Genomic DNA, 17288 nt, shown 5'->3' with positions numbered 1-17288 from the left:
AGCAACCTAGCCGCCGGCGAGCGCGCTCTGGCGCAAGAGCTCCTGCTCCTCCAGTTCAAATGAGCAGTTATGCCGATGCACTCCGCACACGGCAACCAGCGAGTCATTCCCAGCCTCTTCCTGGGAGGCAAGTATGGCATTCGGTGCCGCCAGCAGCGACCACAACTGGATTCCAGCCCGTGGTGAGCAGTCAGAGTGTCCGTTCTAGCGATGAGCTCAGCCAGAAACTGGACTATCTCATCACCCTGCTGACTCAGGAGCGGATCCAGCATGCGGCCGCCGCTGCTGAATCTACTCAAAAACTGGAAGGGAAAATGGATGTATTAATTGAACAAATGACTAAATTAACAGATTGTCTATATGCCAGCATTCAGGCGAACTCGTATGCCAGAAATGTTTAATACTAATCCCAGTAACTCTACCCGCCACCACAGCAATCTAAAGATTGTATTTTGGAACGCCTCGGGACTCCGAGGGAAGACAGCCGAACTTGCGGCATTTGCATGCAGACACGAAGTTGACGTTCTGATGGTCTCTGAGTCTCATTTTAAAAACTCAGAGACCTTCAGCGTCAATGGATACTGTACTTACGGTGCCAATCACCCATCTGGGACTGGTCGTGGGGGATCCCTGCTCTTAATCAGAGCTGGAATCCTTCATATTGCCCTGCCGAATATAGCTACGGACCACATTCAGTGTGCATCCGCTACCCTGACCCTGCCTGATGGCGGCCGACTGGTGGTCTCTTCCATTTACTGCCCCCCAATGCAGGAATGGACTGAGGATGATTTCTTGGCATTGTTTGGTCAGTTGGGGCCAAGATTCATTGCTGCCGGCGATTGGAACGCGAAGAATTCGTGGTGGGGAAACGCAAGGGCGTGTAGAAGAGGCGGAAAGCTGCTCAGGGCCGTTCAAGAAAGTAGCTGCAACATTCTGGCTACTGGATCTCCCACTCACTACCCTTACAATACTCGGCATACACCATCTGCAATCGACTTCGCGGTCTACAAGGGCGTGAGGGATGAGTTGCTGCATATCTCCCATCTGAACGACCTCTCATCTGATCATCTCCCAATGGTGATTCAGCTGAGCATGTCTCCAGCCGAGGCGGTGAACAGGAGACGCCTCTTGCCCCCAGGGGCCAGCATATCGAGGTTCCAATCTTGGCTCGACTCACACATCCATCTGAATACTGAGCTCAGGTCAGCAGAGGATGTCGATGATGCAGCCAATATCCTAGAGAGGAACGTGTTGGAGGCAGCGGAACATGCCACAAGCAGTTTGAGGAGGCCCGTCCGACCTAGAGCCCAAGCTGAGTACCAGGTCAGCAATCGCATACGGCTGATGATTGCCACCAAGAGGCGCCTAAGGAATATGCTGAAGCGGAACCATGACCCAGCAGTGCGGCACCTGTACAACATGCTAGCCAACAGGATCCACAAGGAGCTAGAAGCGGACAAAGCCAGACGCGCGGACGCAATCATTGGTTCAATCGATCCCACTGATCGCTACAGCATGGCAAAGCTGTGGAGATTGACCAATGGATTGAAGCGGCAGCCAGCAGCCAATTTGCCTGTGAGGAAGTTTTGTGCGGATGGAGAGAATAATGCAGATGATCCCTGGTGCAAGAGCACTGAGGAGAAGGCAGAGTCCTTTGCGAGGCATCTGGAGCAGAGATTCAAGCCTGTACTGACCAGCGCGGCAGCCGATATACGAGTCATCGAGGAGTCCCTTGAAGAGTTTGGATCCCCTGGTCCCAATTTGAGATTCAGGGCGATCACTCTTCCTGAGATTGAGGCACAGGTCAAGGTACTGAAGGTGAAAAAGGCCCCAGGAATGGACAGGATCGACAATCGGACTATAAAAGCTCTACCCAAGTCTGCTCTCCTGTATTTTGCACTCATATGCAACAGCTCCCTTAGGATTGGTTGTTTTCCTAACAGATGGAAGCACGCGGCTGTTAGCATGATCCCCAAGCCAGGAAAACCCGCCGATAAGTTGGCATCTTATCGCCCTATCAGTCTGCTTTCGGGTCTGTCGAAACTGTTTGAGCGTCTCATTCTGACCAGGATGATGGAAGCTGATGGATTTGTCGAGGCTATTCCAAACCATCAGTTCGGCTTCAGACAGGTGCACGCGGCTGAACACCAATTGGGGAGAGTCTCGAAGTTCATTCTGTCCACATATGAGAACAACCTGTACTGCTCAGCCATCTACATGGACATACAGGAGGCATTCGACCGAGTCTGGCATTCGGGCCTGAAGTACAAGATGAAGCAGCTGTTGCCGGCAGCAATATACAGAGTCTTGTCCCACTACTTGGACGATCGAACTTTCTATGTGGAATGCACAGGCGGAGTCAAGTCAGGGTACAAAAAGATTGCAGCAGGCGTTCCTCAGGGCAGCGTACTTGGGCCAGTTCTATACAATCTGTATACATACGACATGCCGCTTCCTCGCGACAGGGGTATGCTCTTGGCTACCTATGCTGACGACACAGCAATCCTGGCGACTGGCATGAATCAGCTCACGGCTACCCAAAAGCTCAACCGCTTCCTGCTCAGCATCTCCAACTGGGCAAAGCAATGGGGCATCACCATCAATGCCTCCAAAACTGTGCATATAGTGCACACATTGCGCTCGATCCAGCAGCCAGATGATGATTTGCAGCCGCACATCGCCGACCAGCGAATCAGTAGCGTCGCCGTGCATTCATATCTGGGGGTCAAGCTGGATGCTAAGCTTCAGTTTCACATGCACATTACAAACGTCATCACAAAGGTCAGGGCAAGGGTCCAAAAACTGCGCTGGCTCCTGAACACAAACAGCAAATTGAACCTCAACACAAAGGTAATGTTGTACAAGCAGATGATCGCACCGATCTGGCAGTACACATTGGCCGTATGGGGTCCATTAGCTACCAGCGCAGAATTTGGACGGATCCAGGTTGAGCAGAACAAGACCCTTCGATTGATGTGTAACGCTCCATGGTACGTGAGGAACGACACCATCCACAGGGACCTGGAAGTGGACACGGTTGAGGCAGTCTATGAGAGGACATGCAAGAGGTACACGGATCAAATGAGGTCACACCACAACATTGAGGCAGCCAAAGTGGTCAATGACCCCTACGTACCGCACCGAATCTCTAGACCCCGGTATTCCGAGTATCTTGCCAAACACCTTCCAAAAGAACTCGCGAAGCACGAATGGAACCGCATCGAGATGATCCCCAACCAGCGCCCGTTCACCGAAGAAGACCAAATCAGCCACGACCGGAACCTTGATGACATGCGGAGGATGCTGATCAGGATGGATCGCCCAGTGTCGCCGCCAACAGAGTATAATTACTACACTGAGGTCATACTCCCCAGAAGAAGGTTGCTGGAGCCTGCTCCCATAGCCACGATTGATCTGACGGTCAGCAGCAGAAGGCAGCGACTAGAGCGATTGGGCCTGGCACTGGATGCAGCTCTGAACGAGTTAGCTGACACACATTCGCGGCACAGCGAGAACGGCCAAGGCAATGGAGGCACACACACACACGCTAGCACAAATGCCCATGAGAGTCCACCACCGTCGGCAACAGGATCAAGAAACACAGGAAATAACACCCAAAATGCTCAGCAACAGTGAAGACTTACCGCCAGCAAAGTCCCGTTCAGCCCCCAAGGAGGTACCAGCAACCATGGCTGCCGCATCTGGACACAGAAGACACACACGCACGAAAGAAAACACACAGAGTAGAAGACTCATGCGACCGACTGCCAAAAACGCGTCCGACCAAGGCGCTGCTGATTGAAACTGTGAGCGTTAGCATTTCTGCTGCGCAATTTCTGTCTCCTCCTTCTCCTATAGATACCGAATTGCTGCCAGTGAACTGCCTGAGAGGAAGAGAGAAGCCAACAACAACTGGAAGGTGGTGGATTTCTGCCATTTCCACTGCGGAGACAACGGACCGTTGCGCACATACAAGCGCACATACAAACACACATCCACACAGACACTCAACTCAATGCTGGCTGCCCCGGACCAGAGGGCGGAACAACAACGAAAGAAGAGACGAAGAAATAAACAAAGGAAGCAATAGCTCTGGCTGCCCCGGACCAGTGGGCAGAGGAGAAACAAAACAAGACAAAAAGGAAAAAGGAACAATACAATAATTAGAATAAATAGCATATATGTATACATAATCGCCCTCCCTGCCAATTGTAAGGCAACCAAAATGTTTCCCCTTAATTATATTCTATACATAAACCTAAACCTAGTCTAAGTCAAGAGTGTTATGCTTTAACTCTACCCACTCCCCCTCCCCCCTTTGGCAAACGGACTGTTTACCAAGGTGGAGAGGTTAATACAAAAAGATGATTGCGCCGGCAGAACTGCTGGCAGAAGAGAATTCTTGCTGCAAAAAAAAAAAGCATTGTATCTGCTGCCTACGGCTGCTAACAGCAGCCTGTAGACAGCCATATACATACATTTATATATTAGCAGCCCCAATAGTTTGTACCTTAAATGCTAGATTAAAAGTATCTGTACAATAAAGTCCACATAACGTAACGTAGCCCTGGCTCCCCTAACCTGCTGGTCAGGCCAAGGCTCGAGCCGGGTTACGCTACGCTATGTTAGTTACGTATCGCCTCCGCTGCATACGACACATCAAAAAAAAAAAACGTTCCGCAAAAATTAATAATTAAATCGCCAAAAACGCCACAAAATCCACGAAATAATATTGCACATGTATAAATATACACTGTGCAATATTCAGTAAATACATTCCGGGCAACGCGAAGTGTTGTGCCGTGTTAAAGTTTTTTCAGTACCCGCCTTACATAACCAAAGTGCCAAAAGTGAAAAAAACGTGGGGTAGGCTTCAGCCGCTGCTGACCACCCCCCCCCCTCCGCTATATTAACAATTGTGTTTAGCTGCACAAAAAAAAGCTACAAACATCAAACAATGGTACGTAAACCGTGCCCTAAATCTAAAAAGAAGACCAATTTGGCGTCGAGTGCTCCGTGCTCAGACAACGAAGTTGATCTGCATTCCCCCCCCTCGCTGCTAATGTCGGGTATATCGCAAAGTGATTTACGGCCCCTTTCCTGTCGCTCGAGCTCACTGGCCGATCTGACCAGTGATATGCCATCAACCTCAGCTGCCGCTGCAGCCAAGTTGATGCAGGCCCCGATCACTGTGAAGCCATTGCTAGCCCCCCCCTCTGCCATGCTGACCAGAGCCTCTGCTGCTACTGCCTCTGCCGCCACTGCCTGTGCTGCCATTCCTGGTGCTGCTGCTAAAGCCACCGCCCCTACTCGCGTAGCTGCCGCCACAGCTAAACGCCCATCAACATCTACAGTTCCTAGTGCTGCTCGTGTAGGTGCTGCCCAACGCACGCCAGTTTCTACTGGTGCTGCCCGTGCTGCTGCTGCCTCTACTGCTACCTGTGCCCCTGGCAGTTCTGCCACTGCTGACGCTACCAATCCTACTGCCCTTGCAGCATCCGTGCCGAGCCAGATGACTCTGCACGAGATTCTCAAGGAGCAGCGGGAAAAACTCGCAAAGGAGAGGAAGGTGATGGCCATGCTGAAGGCCGAGTCGGAGGCCCGTAACAAGAAGCGGACGACCACCCTGGCCTCGCCGATTACAAAGGTGTCGGCCAAGATGGTCAAACGGATAGTATCCTCGAAGGAGAAACGGGACCCAAACCAGATGAGTACAAACTATTATAACATTCTCTCTGATGCTGATATGGATGTGGATGCTGACTGCAGCGAGGGAGAGACGGAAGCCGAGGAACCTGTTCCCACAAACAGGCCCTCTACTTCTCATACCACCCCCCCGCCTGCCCCTACTACTGCGCACGCTAACAATGCTGCTGCTACTGCTGACGCCAAAATTGTGCGGCCAGCCCCTATTTACATTCCTAATGTTACAGACATCTTTCCCCTGCTACAGTGCTTCGATAAGGCCATTGGCGCTGGTACATACGATACCAGGCCTGCTGCTAATAGGTCATTGAAGGTAATGTGCCACACAATCGATGGACATAGGGCCCTGATCCGGCTCCTAAATGAGGGACAAGGTGTTGAGCACCATACGTTTCGCCTGAAAAGCGAGAGGGGAATGCGTATAGTTATACGCCACCTGCACCGCTCCACACCCACAGATTGGGTGCGTGAACAGCTTGGTAGACTCGGATATAAGGTGAGGCATATTGCCAATATACTTAAGAGATTTACTAAAGAGCCACTGGACTTATTCGAGGTTGAGCTAGAGCCTCAGGATATTAACAATAGTATCTACGAGCTGACGGCAATCTGCAGCCAACGGGTCAAGGTGGAGAAGCCCATACGTGCGCCAGGTGTTCCTCAATGTCATAAGTGTCAGATGTTTGGGCACTCGAAGAATTACTGCAACCGAGCAGTTATTTGTTTGAAGTGCGGCGATAAACACGACCCAAAGGACTGCCCCAAGAAGCGGGAGGAGGTGCCGAAATGCGCAAATTGTGATGGTCCCCATGTTGCCAGCTACCGTGGCTGTGTGAAGTATAAGGAGTACTGCAACAAAAGAAGAAATGGGTTAGATCAGACCAACAAGATGCTAAATAAACTTTCGATGCCTACCTTACCCGCCACTCAGGGTTTGCGGCGTCCCCGCCAGCCACCCGTCATGAACCAGCAGGGATTTCCAGCACTGCAGCAACCTAGCCGCCGGCGAGCGCGCTCTGGCGCAAGAGCTCCTGCTCCTCCAGTTCAAATGAGCAGTTATGCCGATGCACTCCGCACACGGCAACCAGCGAGTCATTCCCAGCCTCTTCCTGGGAGGCAAGTATGGCATTCGGTGCCGCCAGCAGCGACCACAACTGGATTCCAGCCCGTGGTGAGCAGTCAGAGTGTCCGTTCTAGCGATGAGCTCAGCCAGAAACTGGACTATCTCATCACCCTGCTGACTCAGGAGCGGATCCAGCATGCGGCCGCCGCTGCTGAATCTACTCAAAAACTGGAAGGGAAAATGGATGTATTAATTGAACAAATGACTAAATTAACAGATTGTCTATATGCCAGCATTCAGGCGAACTCGTATGCCAGAAATGTTTAATACTAATCCCAGTAACTCTACCCGCCACCACAGCAATCTAAAGATTGTATTTTGGAACGCCTCGGGACTCCGAGGGAAGACAGCCGAACTTGCGGCATTTGCATGCAGACACGAAGTTGACGTTCTGATGGTCTCTGAGTCTCATTTTAAAAACTCAGAGACCTTCAGCGTCAATGGATACTGTACTTACGGTGCCAATCACCCATCTGGGACTGGTCGTGGGGGATCCCTGCTCTTAATCAGAGCTGGAATCCTTCATATTGCCCTGCCGAATATAGCTACGGACCACATTCAGTGTGCATCCGCTACCCTGACCCTGCCTGATGGCGGCCGACTGGTGGTCTCTTCCATTTACTGCCCCCCAATGCAGGAATGGACTGAGGATGATTTCTTGGCATTGTTTGGTCAGTTGGGGCCAAGATTCATTGCTGCCGGCGATTGGAACGCGAAGAATTCGTGGTGGGGAAACGCAAGGGCGTGTAGAAGAGGCGGAAAGCTGCTCAGGGCCGTTCAAGAAAGTAGCTGCAACATTCTGGCTACTGGATCTCCCACTCACTACCCTTACAATACTCGGCATACACCATCTGCAATCGACTTCGCGGTCTACAAGGGCGTGAGGGATGAGTTGCTGCATATCTCCCATCTGAACGACCTCTCATCTGATCATCTCCCAATGGTGATTCAGCTGAGCATGTCTCCAGCCGAGGCGGTGAACAGGAGACGCCTCTTGCCCCCAGGGGCCAGCATATCGAGGTTCCAATCTTGGCTCGACTCACACATCCATCTGAATACTGAGCTCAGGTCAGCAGAGGATGTCGATGATGCAGCCAATATCCTAGAGAGGAACGTGTTGGAGGCAGCGGAACATGCCACAAGCAGTTTGAGGAGGCCCGTCCGACCTAGAGCCCAAGCTGAGTACCAGGTCAGCAATCGCATACGGCTGATGATTGCCACCAAGAGGCGCCTAAGGAATATGCTGAAGCGGAACCATGACCCAGCAGTGCGGCACCTGTACAACATGCTAGCCAACAGGATCCACAAGGAGCTAGAAGCGGACAAAGCCAGACGCGCGGACGCAATCATTGGTTCAATCGATCCCACTGATCGCTACAGCATGGCAAAGCTGTGGAGATTGACCAATGGATTGAAGCGGCAGCCAGCAGCCAATTTGCCTGTGAGGAAGTTTTGTGCGGATGGAGAGAATAATGCAGATGATCCCTGGTGCAAGAGCACTGAGGAGAAGGCAGAGTCCTTTGCGAGGCATCTGGAGCAGAGATTCAAGCCTGTACTGACCAGCGCGGCAGCCGATATACGAGTCATCGAGGAGTCCCTTGAAGAGTTTGGATCCCCTGGTCCCAATTTGAGATTCAGGGCGATCACTCTTCCTGAGATTGAGGCACAGGTCAAGGTACTGAAGGTGAAAAAGGCCCCAGGAATGGACAGGATCGACAATCGGACTATAAAAGCTCTACCCAAGTCTGCTCTCCTGTATTTTGCACTCATATGCAACAGCTCCCTTAGGATTGGTTGTTTTCCTAACAGATGGAAGCACGCGGCTGTTAGCATGATCCCCAAGCCAGGAAAACCCGCCGATAAGTTGGCATCTTATCGCCCTATCAGTCTGCTTTCGGGTCTGTCGAAACTGTTTGAGCGTCTCATTCTGACCAGGATGATGGAAGCTGATGGATTTGTCGAGGCTATTCCAAACCATCAGTTCGGCTTCAGACAGGTGCACGCGGCTGAACACCAATTGGGGAGAGTCTCGAAGTTCATTCTGTCCACATATGAGAACAACCTGTACTGCTCAGCCATCTACATGGACATACAGGAGGCATTCGACCGAGTCTGGCATTCGGGCCTGAAGTACAAGATGAAGCAGCTGTTGCCGGCAGCAATATACAGAGTCTTGTCCCACTACTTGGACGATCGAACTTTCTATGTGGAATGCACAGGCGGAGTCAAGTCAGGGTACAAAAAGATTGCAGCAGGCGTTCCTCAGGGCAGCGTACTTGGGCCAGTTCTATACAATCTGTATACATACGACATGCCGCTTCCTCGCGACAGGGGTATGCTCTTGGCTACCTATGCTGACGACACAGCAATCCTGGCGACTGGCATGAATCAGCTCATGGCTACCCAAAAGCTCAACCGCTTCCTGCTCAGCATCTCCAACTGGGCAAAGCAATGGGGCATCACCATCAATGCCTCCAAAACTGTGCATATAGTGCACACATTGCGCTCGATCCAGCAGCCAGATGATGATTTGCAGCCGCACATCGCCGACCAGCGAATCAGTAGCGTCGCCGTGCATTCATATCTGGGGGTCAAGCTGGATGCTAAGCTTCAGTTTCACATGCACATTACAAACGTCATCACAAAGGTCAGGGCAAGGGTCCAAAAACTGCGCTGGCTCCTGAACACAAACAGCAAATTGAACCTCAACACAAAGGTAATGTTGTACAAGCAGATGATCGCACCGATCTGGCAGTACACATTGGCCGTATGGGGTCCATTAGCTACCAGCGCAGAATTTGGACGGATCCAGGTTGAGCAGAACAAGACCCTTCGATTGATGTGTAACGCTCCATGGTACGTGAGGAACGACACCATCCACAGGGACCTGGAAGTGGACACGGTTGAGGCAGTCTATGAGAGGACATGCAAGAGGTACACGGATCAAATGAGGTCACACCACAACATTGAGGCAGCCAAAGTGGTCAATGACCCCTACGTACCGCACCGAATCTCTAGACCCCGGTATTCCGAGTATCTTGCCAAACACCTTCCAAAAGAACTCGCGAAGCACGAATGGAACCGCATCGAGATGATCCCCAACCAGCGCCCGTTCACCGAAGAAGACCAAATCAGCCACGACCGGAACCTTGATGACATGCGGAGGATGCTGATCAGGATGGATCGCCCAGTGTCGCCGCCAACAGAGTATAATTACTACACTGAGGTCATACTCCCCAGAAGAAGGTTGCTGGAGCCTGCTCCCATAGCCACGATTGATCTGACGGTCAGCAGCAGAAGGCAGCGACTAGAGCGATTGGGCCTGGCACTGGATGCAGCTCTGAACGAGTTAGCTGACACACATTCGCGGCACAGCGAGAACGGCCAAGGCAATGGAGGCACACACACACACGCTAGCACAAATGCCCATGAGAGTCCACCACCGTCGGCAACAGGATCAAGAAACACAGGAAATAACACCCAAAATGCTCAGCAACAGTGAAGACTTACCGCCAGCAAAGTCCCGTTCAGCCCCCAAGGAGGTACCAGCAACCATGGCTGCCGCATCTGGACACAGAAGACACACACGCACGAAAGAAAACACACAGAGTAGAAGACTCATGCGACCGACTGCCAAAAACGCGTCCGACCAAGGCGCTGCTGATTGAAACTGTGAGCGTTAGCATTTCTGCTGCGCAATTTCTGTCTCCTCCTTCTCCTATAGATACCGAATTGCTGCCAGTGAACTGCCTGAGAGGAAGAGAGAAGCCAACAACAACTGGAAGGTGGTGGATTTCTGCCATTTCCACTGCGGAGACAACGGACCGTTGCGCACATACAAGCGCACATACAAACACACATCCACACAGACACTCAACTCAATGCTGGCTGCCCCGGACCAGAGGGCGGAACAACAACGAAAGAAGAGACGAAGAAATAAACAAAGGAAGCAATAGCTCTGGCTGCCCCGGACCAGTGGGCAGAGGAGAAACAAAACAAGACAAAAAGGAAAAAGGAACAATACAATAATTAGAATAAATAGCATATATGTATACATAATCGCCCTCCCTGCCAATTGTAAGGCAACCAAAATGTTTCCCCTTAATTATATTCTATACATAAACCTAAACCTAGTCTAAGTCAAGAGTGTTATGCTTTAACTCTACCCACTCCCCCTCCCCCCTTTGGCAAACGGACTGTTTACCAAGGTGGAGAGGTTAATACAAAAAGATGATTGCGCCGGCAGAACTGCTGGCAGAAGAGAATTCTTGCTGCAAAAAAAAAAAGCATTGTATCTGCTGCCTACGGCTGCTAACAGCAGCCTGTAGACAGCCATATACATACATTTATATATTAGCAGCCCCAATAGTTTGTACCTTAAATGCTAGATTAAAAGTATCTGTACAATAAAGTCCACATAACGTAACGTAGCCCTGGCTCCCCTAACCTGCTGGTCAGGCCAAGGCTCGAGCCGGGTTACGCTACGCTATGTTAGTTACGTATCGCCTCCGCTGCATACGACACATCAAAAAAATAATTAATTAATTCATCCAAATCGCCAAAAAACCCTTATAATACTGCACATGTGTAAGTATACACTGTGCAATACTCAATAAATACATTCCGGGCAACGCGAAGTGTTGTGCCGTTTAATAGTTTCAATACACATACAACATAACCAAAGTGCCGATTGAGAAAAAACGTGGGGTAGGCTTCAGCCGCTGCTGACCACCCCCCCCCTCAGCTATATTAACAATTGTGTTTAGCTGCACAATAAAAAGCTACATATAACAAACAATGGTGCGTAAACCGTGCCCCAAATCCAAAAAGAAGAACAATTTGGCGTCGAGTGCCCCGTGCTCAGACAACGAAGTTGATCTGCACTCCCCCCCCTCGCTGCTAATGTCGGGTATATCGCAAAGTGATTTACGCCCCCTTTCCTGTCGCTCGAGCTCACTGGCCGATCTGACCAGTGATATGCCTTCAACCTCAGCTGCCGCTGCAGCCAAGTTGATGCAGGCCCCGATCACTGTGAAGCCATTGCTAGCCCCCCCCTCTGCCATGCTGACCAGAGCCTCTGCTGCTACTGCCTCTGCTGCTACTGCCTGTGCTGCCATTCCTGGTGCTGCTGCTAAAGCCACCGCCCCTACTCGCGTAGCTGCCGCCACAGCTAAACGCCCATCAACATCTACAGTTCCTAGTGCTGCTCGTGTAGGTGCTGCTCAACGCACGCCAGTTTCTACTGGTGCTGCCCGTGCTGCTGCTGCCTCTACTGCTACCTGTGCCCCTGGCAGTTCTGCCACTGCTGACGCTACCAATCCTACTGCCCTTGCAGCATCCGTGCCGAGCCAGATGACTCTGCACGAGATCCTCAAGGAGCAGCGGGAAAAACTTGCAAAGGAGAGGAAGGTGATGGCCATGCTGAAGGCCGAGTCGGAGGCCCGTAACAAGAAGCGGACGACCACCCTGGCCTCGCCGATTACAAAGGTGTCGGCCAAGATGGTAAAGCGGATGGTATCCTCGAAGGAGAAGCGGGACCCTAATCAGATGAGTACTACAAACTATTATAATTTACTGTCTGATGCCGACGATATGGATGTTGATGCTGACTGCAGCGAGGGAGAGACGGAAGCCGAGGAACCTGTTCCCACAAACAGGCCCTCTACTTCTCATACCACCCCCCCGCCTGCCCCTACTACTGCGCACGCTAACAATGCTGCTGCTACTGCTGACGCCAAAATTGTGCGGCCAGCCCCTATTTACATTCCTAATGTCACAGATATCTTTCCCCTGCTACAGTGCTTCGATAAGGCCATTGGCGCTGGTACATATGATACCAGGCCTGCCGCTAACAGGTCATTGAAGGTAATGTGCCACACAATCGATGGACATAGGGCCCTGATCCGGCTCCTAAATGAGGGACAAGGTGTTGAGCACCATACGTTTCGCCTGAAAAGCGAGAGGGGAATGCGTATAGTTATACGCCACCTGCACCGCTCCACACCCACAGATTGGGTGCGTGAACAGCTCGAAAAACTAGGATATAAAGTGAGGCATATTGCCAATATCTTTAAAAGGTTCACAAAGGAGCCACTGGACCTGTTCGAGGTTGAGCTAGAGCCTCAGGACATTAACAATAACATCTATGAACTAACGGCAATCTGCAGCCAAAGGGTCAAGGTGGAGAAGCCCATACGTGCGCCAGGTGTTCCTCAGTGCCATAAGTGTCAGATGTTTGGGCACTCGAAGAATTACTGCAACCGAGCAGTTATTTGTTTGAAGTGCGGCGATAAACACGAGCCTAAGGACTGCCCCAAGAAGCGGGAGGAGGTGCCGAAATGCGCAAACTGTGATGGTCCCCATGTTGCCAGCTACCGTGGCTGTATAAAGTATAAGGAGTACTGCAACAAAAGAAGAAATGGGTTAGATCAGACCAACAAGATGCTAAATAAACTTTCGATGCCTACCTTACCCGCCACTCAGGGTTTGCGGCGTCCCCGCCAGCCACCCGTCATGAACCAGCAGGGATTTCCAGCACTGCAGCAACCTAGCCGCCGGCGAGCGCGCTCTGGCGCAAGAGCTCCTGCCCCTCCAGCTCAAATGAGCAGTTATGCCGATGCACTCCGCACACGGCAACCAGCGAGTCATTCCCAGCCTCTTCCTGGGAGGCAAGTATGGCATTCGGTGCCGCCAGCAGCGACCACAACTGGATTCCAGCCCGTGGTGAGCAGTCAGAGTGTCCGTTCTAGCGATGAGCTCAGCCAGAAACTGGACTATCTCATCACCCTGCTGACTCAGGAGCGGATCCAGCATGCGGCCGCCGCTGCTGAATCTACTCAAAAACTGGAAGGGAAAATGGATATATTAATTGAACAAATGACTAAATTAACAGATTGTCTATATGCCAGCATTCAGGCGAATTCATATGCCAGAAATGTTTAATACTAATCCCAGTAACTCTACCCGCCACCACAGCAATCTAAAGATTGTATTTTGGAACGCCTCGGGACTCCGAGGGAAGACAGCCGAACTTGCGGCATTTGCATGCAGACACGAAGTTGACGTTCTGATGGTCTCTGAGTCTCATTTTAAAAACTCAGAGACCTTCAGCGTCAATGGATACTGTACTTACGGTGCCAATCACCCATCTGGGACTGGTCGTGGGGGATCCCTGCTCTTAATCAGAGCTGGAATCCTTCATATTGCCCTGCCGAATATAGCTACGGACCACATTCAATGTGCATCCGCTACCCTGACCCTGCCTGATGGTGGCCGACTGGTGGTCTCTTCCATTTACTGCCCCCCAATGCAGGAATGGACTGAGGAGGACTTCTTGGCATTGTTTGGTCAGTTGGGGCCGAGATTCATTGCTGCCGGCGATTGGAACGCGAAGAATTCATGGTGGGGAAACGCAAGGGCGTGCAGAAGAGGCGGAAAGCTGCTCAGGGCCGTTCAGGGAAGTAGCTGCAACATCCTGGCTACTGGATCTCCAACTCACTACCCGTACAATACTCGGCATACACCATCTGCAATCGACTTCGCGGTCTACAAGGGCGTGAGGGACGAGTTGCTGCGTATATCCCATCTGAATGACCTCTCATCTGATCATCTCCCAATGGTGGTTCAGTTGAGCATGTCTCCAGCGGAGGCGGTGAACAGGAGACGCCTCTTGCCCCCAGGGGCCAGCATATCAAGGTTCCAATCTTGGCTCGACTCGCACATCCATCTGAATACTGAGCTCAGGTCAGCAGAGGATGTTGACGACGCGGCTAGCATTCTGGAGAGGAACGTGTTGGAGGCAGCTGAACATGCCACAAGCGGTTTGAGGAGGCCCGTCCGACCTAGAGTCCAAGCTGAGTACCAGGTCAGCAATCGAATTCGGCTGATGATTGCCACCAAGAGGCGCCTGAGGAACATGCTGAAGCGGAATCAGGACCCGGCAGTGCGACAGCTGCTCAATATGCTTGGCAACAGGATCCACAAGGAGCTGGAAGCGGACAAAGCCAGACGCGCTGACAACATCATTGGCTCAATCGATCCCACCGATCGCTACAGCATGGCAAAGCTGTGGAGGTTGACCAATGGTTTGAAGCGGCAGCCACCAGCCAATCTGCCTGTGAGGAAGTATTGTGCGGACGGAGAGGACAATGCTGACGACCCCTGGTGCAAGAGCACGGAGGAGAAGGCAGAGTCCTTTGCGAGGCATCTGGAGCAGCGATTCAAGCCTGTACTGACCAGCGCGGCAGCCGACATACGAGCAATCGAGGAGTCTCTTGAAGAGTTTGGATCCCCTGGTCCCAATTTGAGATTCAGGGCGATCACTCTTCCTGAGATTGAGGCACAGGTCAAGGTATTGAAGCTGAAAAAGGCCCCAGGAATGGACAGGATCGACAACCGGACAATAAAGGCTCTACCTAAGTCTGCTCTGCTATACTTCGCGCTAATATGCAACAGCTCCCTTAGGATTGGTTGTTTTCCTAACAGATGGAAGCACGCTGCTGTTAGTATGATCCCCAAACCAGGAAAACCCGCCGATAAGTTGGCATCTTATCGCCCTATCAGTCTGCTTTCGGGTCTGTCGAAACTGTTTGAGCGACTCATTCTGACCAGGATGATGGAAGCTGATGGATTTGTCGAGGCTATTCCAAACCATCAGTTTGGCTTCAGACATGTACACGCGGCTGAACACCAATTGGGGAGAGTTACAAAGTTCATCCTATCCACCTACGAGAACAATTTGTACTGCTCTGCCATATACATGGACATACAGGAGGCATTCGATCGAGTCTGGCATACGGGATTGAAGCACAAAATGAAGCAGTTGTTACCGGCAGCGATATACAGAGTTTTGGCTAACTATTTGGACGATCGCACTTTCTATGTGGAATGCACAGGCGGCGTCAAATCAGGAAGCAAAAAGATTGCAGCAGGCGTTCCACAGGGCAGTGTACTCGGACCTGTACTGTACAACCTGTACACTCACGACATGCCGCTTCCTCGCGACAGGGGTATGCTCCTGGCTACCTATGCTGACGACACAGCAATCCTGGCGACTGGCATGAATCAGCTCATGGCTACCCAAAAGCTCAACCGCTTCCTGCTCAGCATCTCCAACTGGGCAAAGCAATGGGGCATCACCATCAATGCCTCCAAAACTGTGCATATAGTGCACACGTTGCGCTCGATTCAGCAGCCAGTGGATGATTTGCAGCCGCACATTGCCAACCAGCGAATCAACAGCGTCGCCGTGCATCCTTATTTGGGGGTCAAGCTGGACGCCAAGCTGCAGTTCCACACACACATCACCTACGTCGTCACCAAGGTCAGGGCAAGGGTCCAAAAACTGCGCTGGCTCCTAAACACAAACAGCAGGCTGAATCTCAACACCAAGGTAATGCTGTACAAGCAAATGATCGCACCGATCTGGCAGTACACATTGGCCGTATGGGGTCCACTAGCGAGCAGCGCAGAATTTGGACGGATCCAGGTCGAACAAAACAAGACTCTACGCCTGATCTGCAATGCGCCATGGTACGTGAGGAACGACACCATCCACAGGGACCTGGAAGTGGACACGGTTGAGGCAGTCTACGAGAGGGCTTGCAAAAGATACTCGGAACAGATGAGATCCCACCACAACATCGAGGCAGCCAAAGTGGTCAATGACCCCTATGTACCGCATAGAGTGGCAAGACCCCGGTATTCCGAGTATCTCAGCAGACACCTCCCCAAGGAACTCGCGAAGCACGAGTGGAATCGTATCGAGATGATCCCTAATCAGCGCCCATACACCGAAGAAGACCAAATCAGCCACGACCGGAACCTTGATGACATGCGAAGGATGCTGATCAGGATGGACCGCCCAGTGTCGCCGCCAACAGAGTATAATTATTACACCGAGGTTATACTCCCCAGAAGAAGGTTACTGGAGCCTGCCCCCATAGCCACAATAGACCTAACGGTCAGCAGCAGAAGACAGCGACTGGAGCAATTGGGCCTGGCAATGGAAGCAGCTTTAAACGAGATATCCACCGAACAAACGCCTGACACACATTCGCGGCACAGCGATAACGGCCAAGGCAATGGAAGCTCACACGCACACACCAACACAAATGCCCATGAGAATCAACCACCGCCAGCAACAGGAATAAGTACAGAAAACAGCAGCCAAAATGTACAGCAGCAATGAAGACTTACCGCCAGCAAAGTCCCGTCCAGCCCCTAAGGTTGCAACAACCATGGCTGCCACATTTGAACACAGAATATACACACGCACGAAGGAAAACACAGAAGTATATGCGAGCGCGACAAATAGCCGTTACGGAATGATCACTCTGACAAACATCTTCCTAAACCGAGCAACTAACGACATAGTAATGGACAACTGCAAATATAAAAAGAGTAGAAGACTCATGCGACCGACTGCCAAAAAAACGCGTCCGACCAAGGCGCTGCTGTT

Source organism: Drosophila pseudoobscura, chromosome 4, assembly GCF_009870125.1.
Source record: "Drosophila pseudoobscura strain MV-25-SWS-2005 chromosome 4, UCI_Dpse_MV25, whole genome shotgun sequence".
Classification (NCBI taxonomy): Eukaryota; Metazoa; Arthropoda; class Insecta; order Diptera; family Drosophilidae; genus Drosophila; species Drosophila pseudoobscura.
The sequence above is the reverse complement of the archived record's forward strand: the minus strand, read 5'-3'. Positions refer to the sequence as shown.